The sequence below is a fragment of the Gorilla gorilla genome, chromosome 21 (assembly GCF_029281585.2).
Source record: "Gorilla gorilla gorilla isolate KB3781 chromosome 21, NHGRI_mGorGor1-v2.1_pri, whole genome shotgun sequence".
NCBI lineage: Eukaryota > Metazoa > Chordata > Mammalia > Primates > Hominidae > Gorilla > Gorilla gorilla.
Window position 1 is genome coordinate 48829207 of NC_073245.2, and position 14599 is coordinate 48843805.

The 14599-nt window shown below is 48.4% G+C and overlaps 1 protein-coding gene across 2 annotated transcripts in view; it reads right to left on the bottom strand.

Moving 5' to 3' along the window:
• SLA2 (Src like adaptor 2) overlaps positions 1 to 14599 on the bottom strand; it is a 34553-nt gene that overhangs the window by 3633 nt on the left and 16321 nt on the right. The window lies entirely within an intron of this gene.

A 14599-nucleotide genomic window follows, 5' to 3' on the forward strand; every position in this document is an offset into this window, starting at 1 on the left:
CGTTGGCTGTTCTTACAAAGACTCAGGTAGCAGATATGTTAGGATGCGAAAACACTGTCAAGAAGATGCTGGCAAGGAAGTGGAGAAGTAGGATCTCCCACCCTGCTGGTGGAAGAGAAATTAGTACGAGCCACCTTGGAAACAGTTTGGCATTAACTAGATGAGCTGAACATTGACGTACCTTACAACCCAGCAGTTCTTCCCAGGCACAATACCTCAGAAGCACAGAAGCAATATGCACAGCGGCATTGTTTGTAAAAGTCAAAAACGGCAAACAGCCCGTTTGTGCTCAAGAGTAGAATAAATTGTGGATTATAGAGTGTAGTGCTATACAGCAGTAAAAATTAATAACTGCTACATATAAGCATAAGGAAATCTTGGAAATTAAGCAGAAAAACATTACAGAGCACACATTCAGCCTGATTAAAGTTCAAAGATAGCCAACATGACATTATATGTTGCACAGGCACACACGGCAAAGCTCTGAAGAAAAGCAACTGAATGATTAACACAGTGAAGCATGAGAGGGGGCTACAAAAGGCTTGTTAGGTAATTTCAGCTGGCAAGTGGGCACGTGGATGTCAGTTTTATTAATGCTCCTCAACCTACATGTATACATTACATACACTGATGAATGTGACAGTTTCACCAGCTTTGCATGTTTCATTTTTTCATTTTTTATTTGATTTTAATTTTCTTTTTTTTGGAGACAGAGTCTCCCTCTGTTGCCCAGGCTGGAGTGCAGTGGTGCAATCTCGGCTCACTGCAACCTCCGCCTCCTGGGTTGAAGTGATTCCCCTGCCTCAGCCTCCCGAGTAGCTGGGACTACAGGCGCCTGCCACCACCACGCCCGGCTAATTTTTTGTATTTTTGGTAGAGACAGGGTTTCACCATATTTGCCAGGCTGGTCTCGAACTCTTGACCTCGTGATCCGCCCGCCTCAGCCTCCCAAAGTGCTGGGATTACAGGCATGAGCCACCGCGCCCAGCCAGATTTTAATTTATTTTTAGAGCCATGCTCTCGCTCTGTTGCCCAGATGGCGTGCAGTGGCATGATCACAGCTCCTGGGCTCAAACAGTCCTCTTGCCTCAGCCTCCTGAGTACTTGGGATTATAGGCGTGAGCCACCCCGTGCCTGGCCATATAAGCACATTTAAAATATTAAAACAGGCTAGGGGCAGTGGCTCACACCTGTAATCCCAGTTCGAGACCACCCTGGCCAACGTGGTGAAACCCCATCTCTACTAAAAATACCAAAGTTAGCTGGGTGTGGTGGTGCACACCTGTAGTCCGAGCTACTTGGAAGGCTAAGGCAGGAGAATCACTTGAACCCGGGAGGCAGAGGTTGCAGTGAGCCGAGATTGTGCCACTGCAGTCCAGCCTTGGCAACAGAGCAAGACTCTATAAATAAATAAATAAATAAATAAATAAACCCAAGGCCGGGGACGGGTGCGGTGGCTCACGCCTGTAATCCCAGCACTTTGGGAGGCCGAGGTGGGCGGATCACCTGAGGTCAGGAGCTCAAGAACAGCCTGACCAATGTGGCGAAACCCTGCCTCTACTAAAAATACAAAAAAAAAAAATTAGCCAGGTGTGGTGGTGTGCACCTGTAGTCCCAGCTACTTGGGAGGTTGAGGCAGGAGAATTGCTTGAACGCAGGAGACAGGTTGCAGTGAGCCGAGATCACACCACTGCACTACAGCCTGGGCAACAGAACGAGACTCCATCTCAATTAAAAAAGTAAATAAACAAGGCTGGGCAGAGTGGCTCATGCCTGTAGTCCCACCTACTCAGAAGGCTGAGGCAGGGGGATTGCTTGAGCCCGGGAGGCGAAGGTTGCGGTGAGCCAAGATTGTGCCACTGCACTCCAGTGTGGATGACAGAGTGAGACCCTGTCTCAAAAAAAAAATTAAAAGTTAATGGGCTGGGCGCGGTGGCTCACGCCTATAATCCCAGCACTTTGGGAGGCCGAGGCAGGCGGATCACAAGGTCAGGAGATCAAGACCAGCCTGGCTAACACAGTGAAACCCCATCTCTACTGAAAATACAAAAAATTAGCCAGGCGTGGTGGCGTGTGCCTGTAATCCCAGCTACTCGGGAGGCTGAGGCAGGAGACTCGCTTGAACCCAGGAGGCGGAGGTTGCAGTGAGCCGAGATCGGCCGCTGCACTACAGCCTGGGCGACAGAGTGAGACTCCGTCTCAAAAAAAAAAAATTAGTCCAGGCGCAGTGACTCAAGCCTGTAATCCCAGCACTTTGAGAGGCTGAGGCGGGCAGATCACGAGGTCAGGAGATCAAGAGCATCCTGGCTAACACGGTGAAACCCTGGCTCTACTAAAAATATAAAAAATTAGTCAGGCGTGGTGGCGGGCGCCTGTAGTCCCAGCTACTCGGGAGGCTGAGGCAGGAGAATGGCGTGAACCCAGGAGGCAGAGGTTGCAGTGAGGCGAGATCGTGCCACTGCACTCCAGCCTGGGTGACAGAGCAAGACTCCGTCTCAAAAAAAAAAAAAAAAGGCTAAAAGTAAAAAGATGGAAAAAAGATATATCATGCAGACAACCATAAGTAAGCTAGAATGGCTTATTAATGGGAGAATATTAGTGGGATATTAATATCAGACAATAGAATTCAAAAGACTAGAGTGCAGTGGCATGATCTTGACTCACCACAACCTCCGCCTTTCAGGTTCAGGTGATTCTCCTGCCTTAGCCTCCCAAGTAGCTGGGACTACAGGCACGTGCCACCATGCCCGGCTCTTTTTTTGTTTTTTTAGTAGAGATGGGGTTTTACTATGTTGGTCAGGTTGGTCTTGAACTCCTGACCTCGTGATCTGCCCACCTTGGCCTCTCAAAGTGCTGGGATTACAGCTGTGAGCCACTGCGCCAGGCCAACAAATTTAAAAGGATTGAAATCATTAAAAATATGTTGTCTGGCCACAATGGAATTAAATTAGAAATTAATAAGGAAAAGGTATCTAGGCCGGGCGCAGTGGCTGAAGCCTGTAATCCCAGCACTTTGGGAGGCGGAGGCTGTTGGATCACCTGAGGTCAGGAGTTCAAGACCAGCCTGACCAACAAGGTGAAACCCCATCTGTACTAAAAATATAAAATTAGCTAGGTATGGTGGCACATGCCTGTAAATCCCAGCTACTTGAGAGGCTGAGGCAGGAGAATTGCTTGAACCCAGGCGGCGGAGATTGCAGTGAGCCGAGATTGTACCATTTCACTACAGCCTAGGGAACAAGAGTGAACTCCATCTCAAAAAAAAAAAAAAAAAAAAGTATCTAGAAGCCAGGTTTGGTGGCTCACGCCTGTAATCCCAACACTTTGGGAGGTTGAGGTGGGCAGATCATTTGAGGTCAAGAGATTGAGATGAGTCTGACTAACATGGTGAAACCCCATCTCTACAAAAAATACAAAAAAATTAGCCAGGCTTGGTGCCAGTAATTCCAGCTACTCGGGAGGCTGAAGCAAGAGAATTGCTTGAACCTGTGAGGTGGAGGTTGCAGTAAGCTGAGATCACGCCACTGCACTCCAGCTTGGGCAATGGAGTGAGACTGTGGGGGAAAAAAAATATAAAAAAGGCTGGGTGCGGTGGTTCACACCTGTAATCCTAGCACTTTGGGAGGCTGAGGTGGGTGGATCACCTGAGGTCAGGAGTTCAAGACCAGCCTGGCCAACATGGTGAAACCCCATCTCTACTAAAAATACAAAAATTAGCCAGGCATGGTGGCACACGCCTGTAATCCCAGCTACTTGGGAGACTGAGGCAGGAGAATTGCTTGAACCTGGGAGCAGGAGGTTGCAGTGAGCCAAGATCATGCCACTGCACTCCAGCCTGGGCGATATAGCAAGACTCTGTGTCAAAAAAAAAATTGGAGAGACTGAAGTGGGAGGGTCACTTGAGGCTAAGAATTAAAGACCAGCCTGGTCAACACAGAGACCCCCTTCCCATGTCTGTACAAATTTTTTTTTTTTTTTTTTTTTTGAGACAGAGTCTCGCTCTCTTGCCCAGGCTGGAGTGCAGTGGTGCCATCTCGGCTCACTGCAAGCTCTGCCTCCTGGGTTCACGCCATTCTCCTGTCTCAGCCTCCCAAATAGCTGGGACTACAGGTGCCTGCTACCACATCTGGCTATTTTTTTTTGTATTTTTAGTAGAAACGGGGTTTCACCATGTTAGCCAGGATGGTCTCGATCTCCTGACCTTGTGATCCACCTGTCTCGGCCTCCCAAAGTGCTGAGATTACAGGTGTGAGCCACCGCGCCCGGCCAAAAAAAATTTTTTTTTTAATTAACCAGGTGTGGTAGTGTGAGCCGATAGTCGCAGCTACTCAGGAGGCTGAGGCAGGAGAATCACATGAACCCAGGAGGCAGAGGCAATTATTATGCCACTGCACTCCAGCCTGGGCGACAGAGCGAGATTCCACCTCAAGAAAAAATAAAAACAATGCTGGGTGCGGTGGCTCACACCTGTAATCCCAGCACTTTGGGAGGCCGAGGTGGGCAGATCACGAGATCGGGAGTTCAAGACCAGCCTGGCTAACATGGTGAAACCCCATCTCTACTAAAAATACAAAAATTAGCTGAGCGTGGTGGTGGGCGCCTGTAATCCCAGCTACTCAGGGAGCTAAGAATCACTTGAACCGAGGAGGCAGAGGTTGCAGTGAGCCGAGATTGCGCCACTGTACTCCAGCCTGGGCAACAGAGCTTGACTCTGTCTCAAAAAAATAAAATAAATAAAGAAGATACAGAAGAATATAATTTGAGAGACCTCTGAAAAGTATGGCAAGATTAAAACCATAGAAGTTACGGAAGACAGGCAGAGTCGAAAAAAGGATTTGCTTTTGTAACTTGATGATCAAGATATAGTTGATATAATTGTTCAGAAATACCACACTGGCTTTTTTTTTTTTTTTTTTTTTGAGACAGAGTCTCTGTCTGTTGCCCAGGCTGGAGTACAGTGGTGCAATCTAGGTTTACTACACCCTCCTCTTCCCAGGTTCAAGGGATTCTCCTGCCTCAGCCTCCTGAGTAGCTGGGATTACAGGTGTGCACCACCATGCCTGGCTAATTTTTGCATTTTTAGTAGAGACAGGGTTTCACCTTGTTAGTCAGGCTGGTCTCGAACTCCTGACCTCGTGATCCACCCGCCTAGGCCTCCCAAAGTGCTGGGATTACAGGTGCGAGCCACCGCGCCCAGCCAGAAATACCACACTGTTAATGGGCATAATGGTGAAGTGAAAAAGGCCCTTACTAAATAACAGAGGTAGCCTGCTGGATGGTAAGTAGTCGTGGAGGTGGATCTGGCAATTTTACAGGTTACAGAGGAAACTTTGCAGGTGGTAGAGGTAATTTTGGCTGTAGTGGAAACTTTGGTGGAAGAGAAGGCTGTGGTGGTGGAGATGGTGACAGCAGAGGTAGTTATGGAGGAGGTGATGGTGGCATCAATGATGGTGAGCCTGCTTATAGCAGTAGACGGGGCTGCTGTGGTGGTGGAGCAAGATATGAAAACCAAGGTGGTGGATATGGTGGCGGTGGCAGAGGATATGGTGGTTACAATGAAGAAGGAAATTTTGGCGCTGGTAACTATGGTGGTGATGGGAACTATAATGATTTTAGCAATTATAGTGGACAACAGCAATCAAATTATGGACCTATGAAAGGAGGCAGTTTTGGTGGAAGAAGCTCAGGCAGTCCCCATGGTGGTGCTTATGGATGTGGTGGTGGAAGCGGTAGATATAGTAGCAGAAGGTTCTAAAAACAGCAGAAAAAGGCTATAGTGTTGTTTTTTTTTTTTTTTTTTTGAGACGGAGTCTTGCTGTTTCACCAGGCTGAAGTGCAGTGGCGCGATCTCGGCTCACTGCAGGATCTCTGCAGGAGAATCGCTTGAACCCGGGAGGCAGAGGTTGCAGTGAGCCGAGATCGCGCCACTGCACTTCAGCCTGGTGACACAGCAAGACTCCATCTCAAAAAAAACAAAACAAAAAACAAAAACTGAACATCACTTGCTTAACAATGAGGATAAATGTAAAATTAAACTTTATTTTAAAAATAAGAACTAAACATTGGCCAGGGACAATGGCTAATGCGTGTAATCCAAGAACTTTGGGAGGCGGAGGTGGGAGAATCACTTAAGCCCAGCCAGGAATTTGAGACAAGCCTGGATAACATGGTGAGAGTCTTTCTCTACAAAAAATTTAAAAATTAGCCAGGCATGGTGATACATGCCTCTGGTCCCAGCTACTCCAGAGGCTGAGGCAGGAGAATCGTTTGAGCCTGTGACGTTGAGGCTGCAGTGAGCCATGACTGTGCCACTACACTCCAGCCTAGCCAACAGAGGAAGACTCTGTCTCAATCAATCAATAACTGAACATTGGCTGGGTGCGGTGGCTCACACCTGTAATCCCAGCGCTTTGGGAGGCCGAGGCAGGCGGATCACCTGAGGCCAGGAGTTCAAGACCAGCCTGGCCAACCCATGGTGGAAGTTGCAGTGAGCCAAGATCATGCCACTGCACTCTAGCCTGGGTGACAGAGCAAGACTCGATCTCAAAAAAAAAAAAAAAAAAAATTAGCTGGGCATGGTGGCATGCGCCTGTTGTCCCAGCTACTCGGGAGGTTGAGGCAGGAGTATCTCTTGAACCCGGGAAGCAGAGGTTGTGGTGACTCAGCCTGGGCAACAGAGCGAGACTCCATCTCAAAAAAAAAACCAAAAAACTGAAAAACCACAATCACCTGAAAAAATGCAGAAAAATCATTTGACAAAATTCAACACCCTTCATGATTTTAAAAAAAAAGCAGAAAACAATGAATAGAATATGTTAGTTTCCTATTGCTGGTGTAACAAATTACCATCAATTCAGCAGCTTAAAATAACACAAATTATTATTTTACAGTTCTGGAGGTTAGAAGTCTGAAATGAGTTTCACTGGACAAAAATCAAGGTGTCAGCAGGGCAATGTTCCTTTTGCAGACTCTAGAGAAGAAATCCACTCCCTTTTCTTTTCCAGTTTCTAGAAGCCATATGCATCCCTCTGCTCATGGCCCCTTCCTCAGTCTTCACAGCCAGTAGCATCTTCCTGTCTCTAACTCTCACCCTCCTACCTCCCTCTCATAAGCATCCTGGTGATTATATTGGGTCCATCTGGACAATCCAAAATAATCTTCCCACCTCAAAATCCTTAATCACATCTGCAAACTCTTTTTGCAACGTAAGGTAACATATTCACAGGTGCTGCAGATCAGGACCTGAACATTGTTGGGGGGATGATGATTCTGCCTACCACAGAAGGGTACCTGATACAAAGCATCTGTGAAAAATCTACAGCTAAGGCCAGGTGCGGTGGCTCATGCCTGTAATCCCAACACTTTGGGAGGCCGAGGCTTGCGGATCACCTGAGGCCAGGAGTTCAAGACCAGCCTGGCCAACATGGTGAAACCCCCATCTCTATAAAAATAGAAAAATTAGCTGGGCATGATGGCGTGTGCCTGTAATCTCAGGTACTCCAGAGGCTGAGGCAAGGTATTGCTTGAACCAGGAGGCGGAGGTTGCAGTGAGCCGAGATCGGGCCACTGCACTCCAGCCTGGGTGACAGAGTGACATTACATGTCAAAAAAAAAAAAAAAAAAATCGACAGCATGCTTAATAGGAAAGATTGATTATTTTCCATCTAAGATTGGGAACACAGCAATAATGTTCTTAAACCACTTCTACTCAGTGTTGTACTAAAGGTCCTAACAAGTGCAATAACACAAGAAAAATAAATTTAAAGTATATGGATTGGAAAATAATACAGCTGCCTTTACTTACAGATAACACAATCATACGTAGATAATCATAAGGAATCTGCCAAAAAGCTACTAGAACTAAAAGTAAATTTAGTAAGGTGACCCAGAGTCAATATGCTTTGAGAAGTGTATTGACCCCAGTAGGGTCTCTGCTTCCTTTTCTTTGTTTTCTTTGCCTGACTGGGAGCCCTTTGACCTTTGTACCTTTATTTTTTTTTTATTTTTCTTTTTTAGAGACAGTTTCACTGTGTTGGTCAGGCAGGCCTCAAACTCCTGGGCTTGGGTGATCCTGTTGCCTCAGCCTCCCAAGTAGCTGGGGCTATAGGTGTGTACCACCACACCTGGCCTGTATTCTGTACCTTTGAGAAGAGTCTCTTCTTGAGCTGTGCTGTAACCCTAAAAAATTCTGTGGCTGGGAATGCGCTAAATATTTGAAAATAGGCCCAGAAGGCCAACCAACCCAGCTGAACTAGTGACCAAGACCTTACAACTTTTGCATGGTTCTTGAACCACCCACCCCAGCCACTGTCACGACAGTTATTAGAATCAGAAAGGGTAGCTACACTTGGGATCTGGTTGGTGGTCTCAGGGATAAAGAGGTCAGGAGTCATCCATTGCTGATTGCTTTCTGTCTCAGCCTCACATCCAGCCCAACAGAAAGCCCTGTTGGGTGTGGTCAGAACACAGCTAAGATCCAACCACCTCTCACCTGGAGAGAGCCTACTACGGCTTCCTGCGCGGCATCCTCTCTTCTCAGCAGGCAGGAGGGGTCAAGTCGTCTCATGCCCCTACTCAGGATCCTCCCTGTCACACTTAAAATCAATCCCAAGTCCTCTCCCTGGAAAGGCTCTGTGTGACCTGACTCTAAACTCCCCACTCCCCTCATCCTGTCTTCCCTGGCCGCCTGCTGAGGACGTGCCTCCCTAAGGCCTGTACTCACACTCACACCCTGGCACTCTGTGTCCTCTGAATGCTGTTTTATTTCTTCTTGGCACTTACCACTCTCACACTCTTTTCTTATTTGTTTACTGTCCACCTTGCCAACTAGATTGTGGGCAGGAATCTTGCTTTTCATACTGCAGAATCTCTGGTGTTTTGAACAGTGCCTGGCACAAAGTCAGCACACAGTATCTATTTGTTGAATGAATGACTGAGTCTCTGTGATAAACACTCGGACGGAGCCACGATTACAAGCAGTTTTAAGGAGAGCTCATCACCATTTGCACTCCTACTGTCTGTGAGCACAGATGGTGTTGGGAATGATTCTTGAAGGCCTATCATCGCATGATTTGCAGCAAACACATATTTGAGCATTTACTAAGACCTACCCTTCCCTGAGGACAGAGGGCCCACCCAGAGCCAGCCCTTAGCTGAAGACAGAGTGCTGTGGGGCACACAGGTCCAGGTGACTGACAGGAGAGCAGGTCACTAGGGGTGATGGGGAGGTGACTTTGGTTCTGTCCTTGGAACTGATGCTACAAACAGCCTGAATCTTCCTGTTTGGGGGGCAGTCTCTTCCAGCTCTTCATCCTCTCTCCCCCTCTCAACATGCATAGGTGTGCTCACCTGCTCATTCATTTATTCAGTAAACATCTGCTGAGCACCCACCACATGCTGGACACTCTGCTCTGGGCCCAGACACAGGTATGAAATCATCACACTCGGGGAAATAAGTGCTGTCTTGTCAGCACATCCACAGCTGGGATTTTCCTTAATGGTCCTCATTTCAAGTATTTAGTTCCTGTATCATTCTCATCAGACCACGTACCCTGATTTTTTTTTTTTTTTTTTTTTTTTTTTTTGAGATGGAGTTTTGCTCTTGTTTCCCAGCCTGGAACGCAATTGCATGATCTCAGCTCACTGCAACCTCCACCTCCTGGTTTCAAGCAATTCTCCTGCCTCAGCCTCCTGAATAGCTGCCATTATAGGTACCTGCCACCATGCCTGTCTAATTTTTTTGTATTTTTAATAGTGATGGGGTTTCACCATGTTAGCCAGGCTGGTCTCGAACTCTGACCTCAGGTGATTCCCCCGCCTCGGCCTCTCAAAGTGCTGGGATTACAGGCATGAGCCACCGTGCCCGGCCATGATTTTGTTTTAGGAAATAAATTTAGCCAGCTGTGGTGGCTCACGCCTGTAATCCCAGCACTTGGGAAGTCTGAGGTGGGAGGATCGCTTGAGCCCAGGAATTCGAGACCAGCCTGGGCAATAGAGTGAGATCCTGTCTCTACAAAAATTTAAAAGTTAGGCATGGTGGTACACCCCTGTAGTTCCAGCTACTCAAGAAGCTGAGATGGGAGGATCACTTGAGCCCACAAGTTCAAGACTGCAATGAACCATGATTGTGCCACTGCACTCCAGCCTGGGCAACAGAGTGAGATCCTGTCAAAAAAAAAAAAAAAAAAAAAAGCTGGATATGGTAGCTCATGACTATAATCCCAGCACTTTGGGAGGCCAAGGTGGGCAGATCACCTGAGGTCAGAAGTTCGAGACTAGCCTGGGCAACACGGCAGAACCCTGTTCCCTGTTTCTACTCAAAATACAAAAATTACCTGGGCCAGACATGGTGGGTCATGCCTGTAATCTCAGCACTTTGGGAGGCCAAGGTGGGTGGATCACTTGAGGTCAGGAGTTCAAGACCAGCCAGGGCAACATGGCAAAACCCTGTCTTTAAAAAAAAATACAGCTGGGCGCGGTGGCTCACGCCTGTAATCCCAGCACTTTACGATGCCAAGGTGGGTGGATCACAAGGTCAAGAGATCAAGACCATCCTGGCCAACATGGTGAAACCCTGTCTCTACTAAAAATATAAAAATTAGCTGGGCGTGGTGGCACGCGCCTGTAATCCTAGCTACTCGGGAGGCTGAGGCAGGAGAATTGCTTGAACCCAGGAGGCATAGGTTGTGATGAGCTGAGATTGTGCCACTGCACTCCAGCCCAATGGCAGAACGAGACTCCATCTCAAAAAAAAAAAAAAAAACACACAAAAATTAGCAGGGCGTGGTAGCGTTCACCTGTAGTCCCAGCTACTCAGGAGGCTGAGGTGGGAGAATCGCTTGGGCCTGGGAGGCGGAGGTTGCAGTGAGCCGAGATAGTGCCACTGCACTCCAGCTTGGTTGACCCTGTCTTAAAGAGAAAAAAAAAAAAAGGCTGGGTGCGGTGGCTCATGCCTGTAATCCCAGCACTTTGGGAGGCTGAGACGGGCAGATCACAAGGTCAGGAGATCGAGACCATCCTGGCTAACACGGTGAAACCCCATCTCTAGTAATACAAAAAATTAGCCGGGTGTGGTGGCAGGCGCCTGTGGTCCCAGCTACTCGGGAGGCTGAGGCAGGAGAATGGCGTGAAACCGGGAGGCGGAGCTTGCAGTGAGCCGAGATCCCGCCAACTGCACTGCAGCCTGGGCGACAGCAAGACTCCATCTCAAAAAAAAAAAAAAGAGGAAAAGAAGAAAGAAACCTATTATAGCTACAGAAGAGGTATTTTCAAGATGCTATGGGAGTTGAGAACAAAAATTGACATAGTATGGGAAGGCGATAGCCTGGGAAGGCAATAGTCTGGGTAGGTGGTAGTCTGGGAAAGTCCCACTGGAAAGAATGGCGAAGGATGAGTGTGAGTTTGCCGTGAGGAGAAGCGGAGGGCAGGCTTTCCAGATGGAGGGAGGGGTATGTGTAAGGATGCAGCGGTAGAAAGAACGAGGTATGTTTACAGAGTGGCTGGTGGGCAGAGGGTCCAGAGGGAACAGTGGAAGCTGTGGCTGGACGCGGGGCCTAGAGGAGGACCCACCAGAAAGAAAGGCAAAGTATAAGGTCCTAATTTCAGAAAGCTCCAGCAGGCTTAGGCAACATCACCTCCGGGACCTCTGGGGTCAGGTATTCCAGTGATGATGCTGGGAGTGAGGGATGAGGGATCAGATAAGGAGCTGCATGTGAGAAGTGGGCCTAGCAGGACCCTCCTGAACCTTCTCTGCTGAGGCCTCTAAGAAGCTTTAGGGATTGAATCTTGCACCCTCCACTGTCTGCACCCTGAGGACAAAAGCCATGACTTAGCAGGCCTGACTTGGAGGAGATGCTCAGTAAGTGTTTCCCAACTGACAGCGGACAGAGGTGAGCCCTGCAGGGGCAGGAACCACATCTTGCTCATCAATCTCCCTTATAGTGCCTGACACAGAACAGATATACAGCAGGACAGCCCAGAGGGGCTGCTGCTGGGGCCTGTCCCTAACCCTGTGCTGACCTCTGCACAATCCTGTGACCTCCACAAAGCTTCTAGGCCCCCTTCACAGAGCAAGATTTGGGGCCTGACTAGAGCCTGGCCATGGCTGTCCCGAGGCCTATCATATAGCCAGGTATGCCAGAAGGACTTGGGAAGATGGGGTGTTCCTGCTCCGGACTCCGATTAGTGTTCTTGGTAGCTCAGGGCCCCAGGCCTTCCTCCTTGGTCCACACGTAGGCTTGAAGCTCATGTGGAATCGGTGCCTTTGGGCCAATGAAAAGCTGATCCTGGCATCACTCACTCACTCGGTCAATGGCTAATTCCCATTATATAAGACAAGAGCATAATGTAAAGTACATTGTCTCTTATTACTTCATTCTGGGTTCCCTAGATTGGAACTCTGTTTTCAAATTCAAGAGAACAATAGAACCATCCAGAGAGCCTGTCCAAGAAGCAGATTTCTGACCTCTGCCCCCAAAAGTCTGATTCAGTTAGGTCTGCGGTAGGGCCCACAAGTCTACAGTGTCAACAAGTTCCCCTGATGAGTCCTGTACACTCAAGTCTGAGAACCACTGTTCTATGACGTCACTTGGGCCCCTAGAGTCACTGTGGTGTCAAACCACAGTATAAAAGTTTACACTGTGACCCAGGACACACCTTATAAAAAATCTGAAACAAAAGTTTTATGACGCAATATTTACCCCAACCATGGTCATGTTCTCTGCTCAATTTCACTGCAAACATGCACTGGTCCAGACGCACTAAATTAGTGAGTTCCGACCCTGGCTACCCATCAGAATCACCTGGGCAGCTTTTACAGTGTGCAGGCCACATCCCTGACCAGTGAGATCAGAAACCCTGGAGGTGGGGTACAGGCGTCAGTGTTGATTTATTGAATTTATTTATTTGAGACAGGGTCTTGGTCTGTCACCCAGGCTGGAGTCCAGTGGTGTGATCATAGCTCACTGCAGCATCGACTTCTTGGGCTTAAGTGATCCTCCTGCCTCAGCCTCCCAAGCAGCTTAGACAACACGCACATGCCACCACGCCTAGCTAACTTAAAAAAAATTTTTTTTTTTTTTAAGAGATGGGGGTCTCCCTTTGTTGCCCAGACTGGTTTTGAACTCCTGGACTCAAGTGATCCTCCTGCCTTGGCCTCACAATGTGCTGGGATTACAGGTGTGAGACACTGCACCTGGCCCCTAAACTGATTTCTTGACCCACAAATCAACCATGACCTGCAGGAAAATTTTACCTTTCCTGGAAAATTGGCAAATTTCTTCTTTTTTTCTCCCCCCCACTAACATTTTTCATCTTCCTCTTTGATAACAATAGCTGCATCCCGATCCATCCCCTTTTGGAATTGACTACGGGGACCTGGAGACCTTAGTCCCGGTAATCATGAGGATTTTTTTTTTTTTTTTTTTTTTTTGAGACATAGTCTCACTCTGTCACCCAGGCTGGAGTGCAGTGGTGCGATCTCGGCTCACTGCAACCTCCGCCTCCAGGTTCAAGCAATTCTCTGGCCTTAGCCTCCTGAGTAGCTGCGATTACAGGCACCCGCCACCATGCCCGGCTAATTTTTTTGTATTTTTAGTAGAGATGGGGTTTCGCCATGTTGGCCAAGCTGGTCTCAAACTCCTGACCTCAGGTGAGGCCTTATGTGGATCTTATGAGTCTTTAAAGATCTTCATGGATCCCGCTGGGCGCGGTGGCTCATGCCTGTAATCCTAGCACTTTGGGAGGCCAAGGTGGGCGGATTATCTGAGGGTCAGGAGTTTGAGACCAGCCTGGCTGACATGGCAAAACCCCATTTCTACTAAAAATACAAAAAAAAATAGTCCGGTGCGGTGCCTTACTCCTGTAATCCCAGCACTTTGGGAGGCCGAGGTGGGTGGATCATCTGAGGTCAGGAGTTTGGGATCAGCCTGGCCAACATGATGAAACCCTGCCTCTACTAAAAACACAAAAATTAGTTGGGCATGGTGGCTCGTTCCTGTCATTCCAGCTACTCAGGAGGTTGAGGCAGGAGACTCGCTTGAACCCAGGAGGTGGAGGTTGCAGTGAACTGAGATCGCACCACTGCACTCCAGCCTAGGCAACAGAGTAAGACTCTGTCTCAAAAAAATAATCATCATCATCCCGGTGTGGTAGCACTCGCCTGTAATCCCAGCTACCAGGGAGGCTGAGGCATGACAATCACTTGAACCCAGGAGGCGGAGGCTGCACTGAGCCAAAATGTGCCACTTCACGCCAGCCTGGGCGACACAGTGAGACTCTGTCTCAAAAAAAAAAAAAAAAAAAAAAAAGTCTTCATGGATCCATACGGCTTTCTCCTCTCCTCTCTCACTCACAGTTTTCTCTTTGCATCTGTGCCTTTTTAGGTAAGGGGCAGAGTGGCCATAAGGGCCGGCCACTATATTCTTGGGGCTGACCCAGGCCAGAGAATGGGCCAGGGGAGGGGAGCTGAGCACTGAGCACTTCCTGTGGCTTCTGAAGCTCCGGGGGACAGTCTGCAGTGGGGCCCTGCTCCACTCCGCAACACTGCTGTGGTTTCCTGTTTGCAGCTGCTGTGCTGGGCTGGCCTCCCCAGCCCCTCTAT